The sequence below is a fragment of the Mytilus galloprovincialis genome, chromosome 13 (genome assembly GCF_965363235.1).
Source record: "Mytilus galloprovincialis chromosome 13, xbMytGall1.hap1.1, whole genome shotgun sequence".
Classification (NCBI taxonomy): Eukaryota; Metazoa; Mollusca; class Bivalvia; order Mytilida; family Mytilidae; genus Mytilus; species Mytilus galloprovincialis.
In genome coordinates this window covers 23,724,459-23,731,523 of record NC_134850.1, presented here as the reverse complement: position 1 = coordinate 23,731,523, position 7,065 = coordinate 23,724,459, and the positions used below count along the sequence as shown (strand labels likewise).

At 31.7% G+C, this 7,065-nt stretch overlaps 1 long non-coding RNA gene across 1 annotated transcript; it reads left to right on the top strand.

Annotated features, from left to right (window-relative positions):
- Window positions 1–525: 525 nt before the first annotated feature.
- Window positions 526–6,341, top strand: LOC143056859 (uncharacterized). The gene is made up of 3 exons (XR_012972544.1): window positions 526–648; window positions 1,003–1,535; window positions 4,273–6,341. It is a non-coding gene; the product is annotated as an uncharacterized LOC143056859 (long non-coding RNA).
- Window positions 6,342–7,065: the final 724 nt, after the last annotated feature.

Below are 7,065 nucleotides of genomic sequence, written 5' to 3'. Positions count from 1 at the left end.
TACTTACTACTGGCGCTATCTTAAATATTATTTTCACATCGACATACAGTTTTGCATTTAAATTTTGCATATTTTTCTATCAAAATTTTGTGTAAAACAACAGCCATTATTTTTTATTTGCAATACACAAATTTACAATTATTATCCACTAGCATTTAAATTATGCCCCCTCTTAAGGGTAAATAGTTTTACACATATCGAGAGCGCTATAAGTATATGGTTAACATTTACGTCGTCAACAAAAAAGGCAACAATATTTCTATATTAATTTATTGTCATGTACTGGTCCGATGATTGAGTATGTTTTCCACGTCAGGTTGTGCACAAGATGTCGATATTTTCCATTTTTTTTAAATTCTATAATACAACAGCCTCCCAATTCTTTTTTTTTTTTTGGTCCCTAGGGATGGATAGTTAAGCAAACATTAAAAGCTTAATAAGGTTACGGTTATCCATATTTATGTCGGTAACGATAAAAACAAACACTATTTCTTTTTTTAATTTATATTCTTGTACTAGCCTAATACTTTTTGCTATGATGTTTAATGATAACCGATTGCGGTGGGAAAACTCTTCTAATGGAGACAATGAATATATATATGCACCCGAGGACATAGTTTGGCGCCCCGAATTGATTGTGCTGAATTCGTACGTTTGAAATTGAAATAGTTTTACAATTTAATAGTGAGTAAAAAATAATAGTATGGTTGTTAATTTGAAGTTCTCATATAAAGGCGCATGCACATAATGAATACAAAAGCAGTATTGTTACTTATATATTGACGAGTAAAGAAAACATTTGCAAATGTTCTGATACCATATACATTAAGATATGTATATATCGGTGTTATATGTATTGCACTTGGTAACTGTCATCCGACGTAATATTATCATCTAGTTTCAAGCACCGGTAATTTATATATAATAAAAATTTTAGAAATTAATTCTTCTCTTTATCTCTAACATACGAATTTACCTAATGACTTTATCATTTTAATCTAGTGTAAATGAATTTAAAAACATCAATGGTGAAGAAAGAAGTATCCGAATACGTTATAACGGAGAAGTACGATGGGAACCAGTAGCAATTTTGTCCACGTTATGTGAAATGGATGTGACGTACTTCCCATATGACAGTCAGTTATGCGCCATTGAATTAGCTAGCTGGAACTTTCCAACATACGCCGTCAATTTAACATTCTTAACTTCAAATATAAATCAAGATACACTCAGAATAGAAGGGGATTGGTCGCCTGTAGCCATCTATCAGAAAAGCATATTGGAAATTGAAGACGATCTGGAGTATTCATTACTCAAGTTCTATATACAATTAAAAAGGCTACCTGGTCATTATGTAATGATCATTTTATTTCCGACCACTCTGACGGCAATTTTAACATTTGTTACATTTTGTATACCACATCAATCCGGAGTCAGGATAGGATATATTCTGACAGTAGTACTTTCTTTGGTGGTTTTATTGACATTATTTTCAGACAGTCTACCTACATCTACAAAAAAGGTGTCACTTCTAGGTAAAGTTACAGTTTATAATTTACATGTGTGGTGTGTGTGCAATAATCTTTTGATGTTTTAATGACAGGGAACACATGTATAGGATACATGCTTAGGAATCTGGTTGATAATGTCGTTGACTCAGGTAATCCCACATACAAAAACATATCATTTGACAAGATGAGATATTTTGGTTTCAATGAACATAAACCCGGAAATATAAGGACTTACCTTGCTTGCACTGAATACCTAACTTTCAGAAAATTCGGAACAAAGAACGGTTTGTTGTCGGCTCATCTGTATGGTCTACAAAAAACATGTCCATTAGATTGAGAAATTTTATATTCGCATTGAAAGACACTCTTCAGAAATATTGTCAAACTCTTGTAGTGGTATTGACCATTTGTGGATTCTACAAAACTCTAATGAACTTTTGGATAAAATCTCGATCCTTCCCTGAAATTTGTCAACTCTTATACCAACATTCAAATGTCAAATTAAAAAAATGTATTTTTATATCCCGCCATTGTGTGATTGTGCAGTGATCAGTTTTAATTATTCTTGTCTTTTATTTTTGTTAATGTGCTTTGTCTTTGGTGTGCACATGCGATTTAGTTTTTTCTTTGTTTCCACAATTATTTGTTTACAAAGTAATTAAGATAAAAACAAATATAACGACTGTATCTCAATTTTTGACATTATGACATATTATGCATATTATGCATATGTCTGTTCGTTTTGCTCACATAAACATTTTATGCGTCTGTCCTAGAAGTTAGACGTTAAGCCGGCTATAAAATCAACATTTCCTACATAAATCTGACAGTTGCAATCCATCCCTTCGACGATGTGTTGTAATAATTTAAGGGACTTTCCGTTATGATTTCTCCTTGTATTTCGGTATTTTTGTAATTTTACTTTTCATTTATATATTGTTGTCTTTTACATTTGTCAATGGCGGTGTCTGTATTTTGCCAAAAATCTATTATTATTTCACTGTATCAACAATGTCGAGTGAGAGAATACTTTTCCGTCATTTCTTTGATCTTATTATTAACTTTTTACGAATATTTGGTCTGCTACATTTCCAGAAGCGTAATGAACCAATTTGTATTATTGTCAAAAATGATTGTTATTCATAACATCAACCACCATATGTAGATATGCATTTAGACTTTAGAATTCATTTAATGGCCACCATGAAAAACCGCCAAAATGAGAAAAATAACATACTGTATATGTTTTCGATGACTTATTTGAGTATGCTTGAACTGAATATCATAAAACTTTTATCAAACGTAGATGTCCACTATAAAAGGTGTAAGGTCATTGTTGAGGATCTGCGGAATTTAACAGTAGCGGCTTTTGTTAGAAATGTCTTAGCATATATCCCTATGGTAATACACACAAGTTGTATTTCTTTAAATGTTGACAAGATACAATTTAACAGAGGTTGATAAATGTATTATTAATGTATAAATGGTGAATAGGTTGAACATTTCCAAATGGCAACCGTTTCAATAAATGGTAATAGCAAAATTGAAAAAAAAGGAAAGTGCTCCAAACTCAATTTAACTTTATAAAAAATTTAACTGCCACATTGTGGATATGTGACATTTGAATTAAAGATCTTTCAAACAGGCGATCTTGTCATGGAAACTGCAAACATGTGAAAATATTTTAAATGCTTTTAATTTAATGAAACTTTCCAGAAACGATGACTGGCATGTAATATTTTGGCATTCGAATTTGGAATTTTCAAAATGACTGCTGGAACCTAGGCAATGGGGGACAGGTAACATCTGCTGTTGGTTGTAGTAAATGAAAAGTTCTTATTGCATCTTGGTGTCTTCAAATATTAAATATGGGGAATGTGTCAAAGCGACAACAATCCGACTATAAAGCAGACAACAGTCGTAGGCCACCAATGGGTCTTCAATGTAGCGAGAAACTCTCGCACCAGGAGGTGTCATTCAGCTGACCCCTAAACAAATATGTGTATTAGTTCAGTGATAATGGACGTCATACTAAACTCCGAATTAGTTTAGGTACCAACTCACGTATTACTAGCATATTACTTCAACGTATTATAATCAGATTCCCTTACATGCAAGATTAGCGAATATGAATTGTTCTTCTTGAGAATAATTGACTAAATGAATTAACGTTTTATTAACATTTTTATGTATATGAAATAATGAAAATGAAGAAAATATAGAACATTTTGAGAAAATTTCGATATGTATACTTATGACTAAGATCAATTTCTATATTAATTTCCCAGTTTTGTGACAATCTCTCAACCCAAAAGATAAGAATAATGGATTGTCTCTCATTATTCTGGCTAGAATGGCACCATCTGATGTTTGTTCCGTTTCTGTGTGTGTTACATTTTAGTGTTGTGTCGTTGTTCTTCTCTTATATTTAATGCGTTTCCCTCGGTTTTAGTTTGTTACTCCGATTTTGTTTTTTGATCATGGATTTATGAGTTTTGAACAGCGGTATACTACTGTGCTTTTATTTACAGCGCAAAATCCCGTTACGAATATTTAAATTTCTTTATAACCTAAGTGATGTGGGTCTATTATATATCACGCGAGGAAAACGTTAAGCTTTAATTTTATATTCTGGATTATAAATTTCTTTCTAGTGCAGTTTCATTATAATAAAATTTATGTATAATTAAACACGTAGTTTCATGAGTGAAACTGTGATTTTTTTATTCAATTTGATTATTGTTACTTTGTTATGTTGCAGTAACATTTGTTATGATAACATTAGGAATGGCCGTTCTTTTGGTTGTTCTAACGATATTTGTCATGTGGCTCTACCATCAACCAAAGAGCTTCGTTGCTCCAAAATGTATGCATACCTTAGTGAGGAAATACCAAAAGTTGAGAGGCAGAGCCAAAAAAATTAATCATCGTGATCCATAGCAAGATAACGAAATTGACCAAGATAACGAAATTGACCAAGATAACAAAATTGACCAACAAGCAGGGAGAAAAGTATACAGCAACAAGGAGCTAGCTGATTTCTTTGATTTTTTTCTGTTTGTTGTTTTTACAGTTTTATATATAATATTGCTTATCTTTTGTTACCCAATAGTATTGAGCTTCATAACCTGACAAGTGCAGGACATTTAATATACACTGTGTGTATGTTTCAGTTTATCAATAGTTAAGTTTCAGAAATTTCTGATTGTGACATTTTTACGAGTGTTTTTTTTTCGTCCCTGATTGTTTCACATAGCACTTCACAATTTATTATAACTACTATTTTGATGATATTCTTTTTATACGCTAAAGTCAACTAAGATATCGCGCCTTGGTAATTATTCTGTTGGGAATTTAGTGTGGACAACAGTATTTCAATAGACACCTTTAATTCAATTAGCTGGTAAGGATATTGTGATTCACCAAGTTTTATTTCATGTGTATTTGATGTTTTTACTACATAAATCGTTAACATGAAGACTCACAGATAGATTGTTATGTTATTCATATTATAAATGATTGTATAATTACGAGCATACAGATTTCAGCTGTCAAGAATGTTTTCATTGACATCGACATCATGTAGAAGAAATTTTTATAAAGTGTATCATCTACAATAACTTGTATATGTGATTGAATTTTTAGAAAGTTTGGTGTATGTATGATATGTTGTTTACACAGTGATTGTTGGGTCCCAATTATTGGCACATTTATAGCAATTCCATGAAACCACAAACCAAGTTGCAGCCACATAGTCTCAGATCTTCCGGTAATTTTGTTTGTGATTAGGTATCAATAAACATACAAGAAATTTGTTGACCAAACAACTGTTTATGTAACCGTTGCTGTAAAAGCAGTTCCTATTAAATAACGTATGTTAAGATTGCTCACCAAATTTTGACAGTATAAAGGAACTATGAAAAACTGTCATACCACATTGGACGTTTATTTAGCTATAAACACAGATTCAATCAACCATTTTGTTATGAAAATGCATGTACCAATCCAAGAATATGCAGTTGTTTTCCACTTTTTCCGCTGATTACTAGTTTTTCTATTTTCTAAGTTTTTATGAGTTTCTCCTTTTTTAATTTGTCTTTAAGTTTGTTATTTTTGTTCATCACGAGTGTAACATGTTACAGTTTAGAGCATTACCGAAATGTTCATCTGTTAGTGCAGTTAGGTGGGACCATTTATTTTGTGTGTCCTTCGCAGCATTTCGTATATCACTATACGATTTAGGTTTTGCTCAGTGTTGCAGGGCGTACCGTGCCATATACCAAGTTACATTTTCCCATAAACTGTAACGCACTGTTCTCATTCATAACAATCATACCACTATTTATTGTTAAGTTTATTCAATTGTGAAACGAAATTGACCAGAATAAACTGCTAGGCACAATTTTCAAACTCGCATTTCGTTATCAAATGCTTTATGAGATTTCGATTTTGGTTTAATTTCTTCTTGTTTATCATGTACACGGATTAGATTCTATTTCCGGAGGATTATGACTATTACTACTGATTAAATAGTTTCAAAACATTATTGCCAACATGATATATATCACGTGATAAATATCAAACGTATAACTGCAACAGACTCTCTACGCAATATTGAATTAAGAATGACCCGCATTAGTTACTTGACGTTGTACATACATTCCTAGATTTTTACGGTCCAACAGGGGATCGTTGTAACTATTTACACTTGAAGTTGAAGGAAACATAAGTAGGAATCATTGAATAAGAGTTTAAGTTTTTCCTTTTTTGTACTTTTTCAGCTTATCATACAATGTATATATTATTTTTATATAAAATAAAAAAAATTAAGTCGCGACTCTTTGCTCTGCTTTCTGTTACAGAACCATTTTTGGTCGCCACTGAAATTGAACGTTTTATTTAGATTCTAGAAAAAGTATAAATTGATATTACCAGATGTATTGCTAATTTGTGTTTGTTATTATTCAGAAAAAGAAATTTAAAAAAGAACGATGTGTAATTGTATATAAAGGTGCATTCTAATTTTCAGATGTACATTATATAAATGCTGAGCATACACGTGGCACAACCTAAATGCCATATTTTCTAATGTTGATAATTCTACTTCGTGGTCAAAGAAAGATGTCTTTCATGCTCGTGTATTCATTTTGTATAACAAAATCTACGAAAGCCAAATGGATATTGCAAACATTAGTTGCAATATTTCAAAGTCATTGAACCATAAGCACACGTAAACAAGGCCAAGTGAACTTCGCAAATATTATCTGCAGTCTGCACACATGACCAACACACTACAATTGATTTTAACTTGTTAATATACAAGTTTACACTCAGCAGGAAGACATGTTTCCCTATCCGAACATAATTTTGACAAGATTAACAACTAGTTGTTTGCAAGGTCATACAACTTTCACTTTACATATATCAATCATTGACAACAAAATATTGCACCGTGTTATAAAAGCAAAAAATGGAAGACATGAACATCGCTTCCATGGTATAATCTTCAAAACGGAATTAAAGAATCACTTATCGAAATGCTTCGTGTCAAATG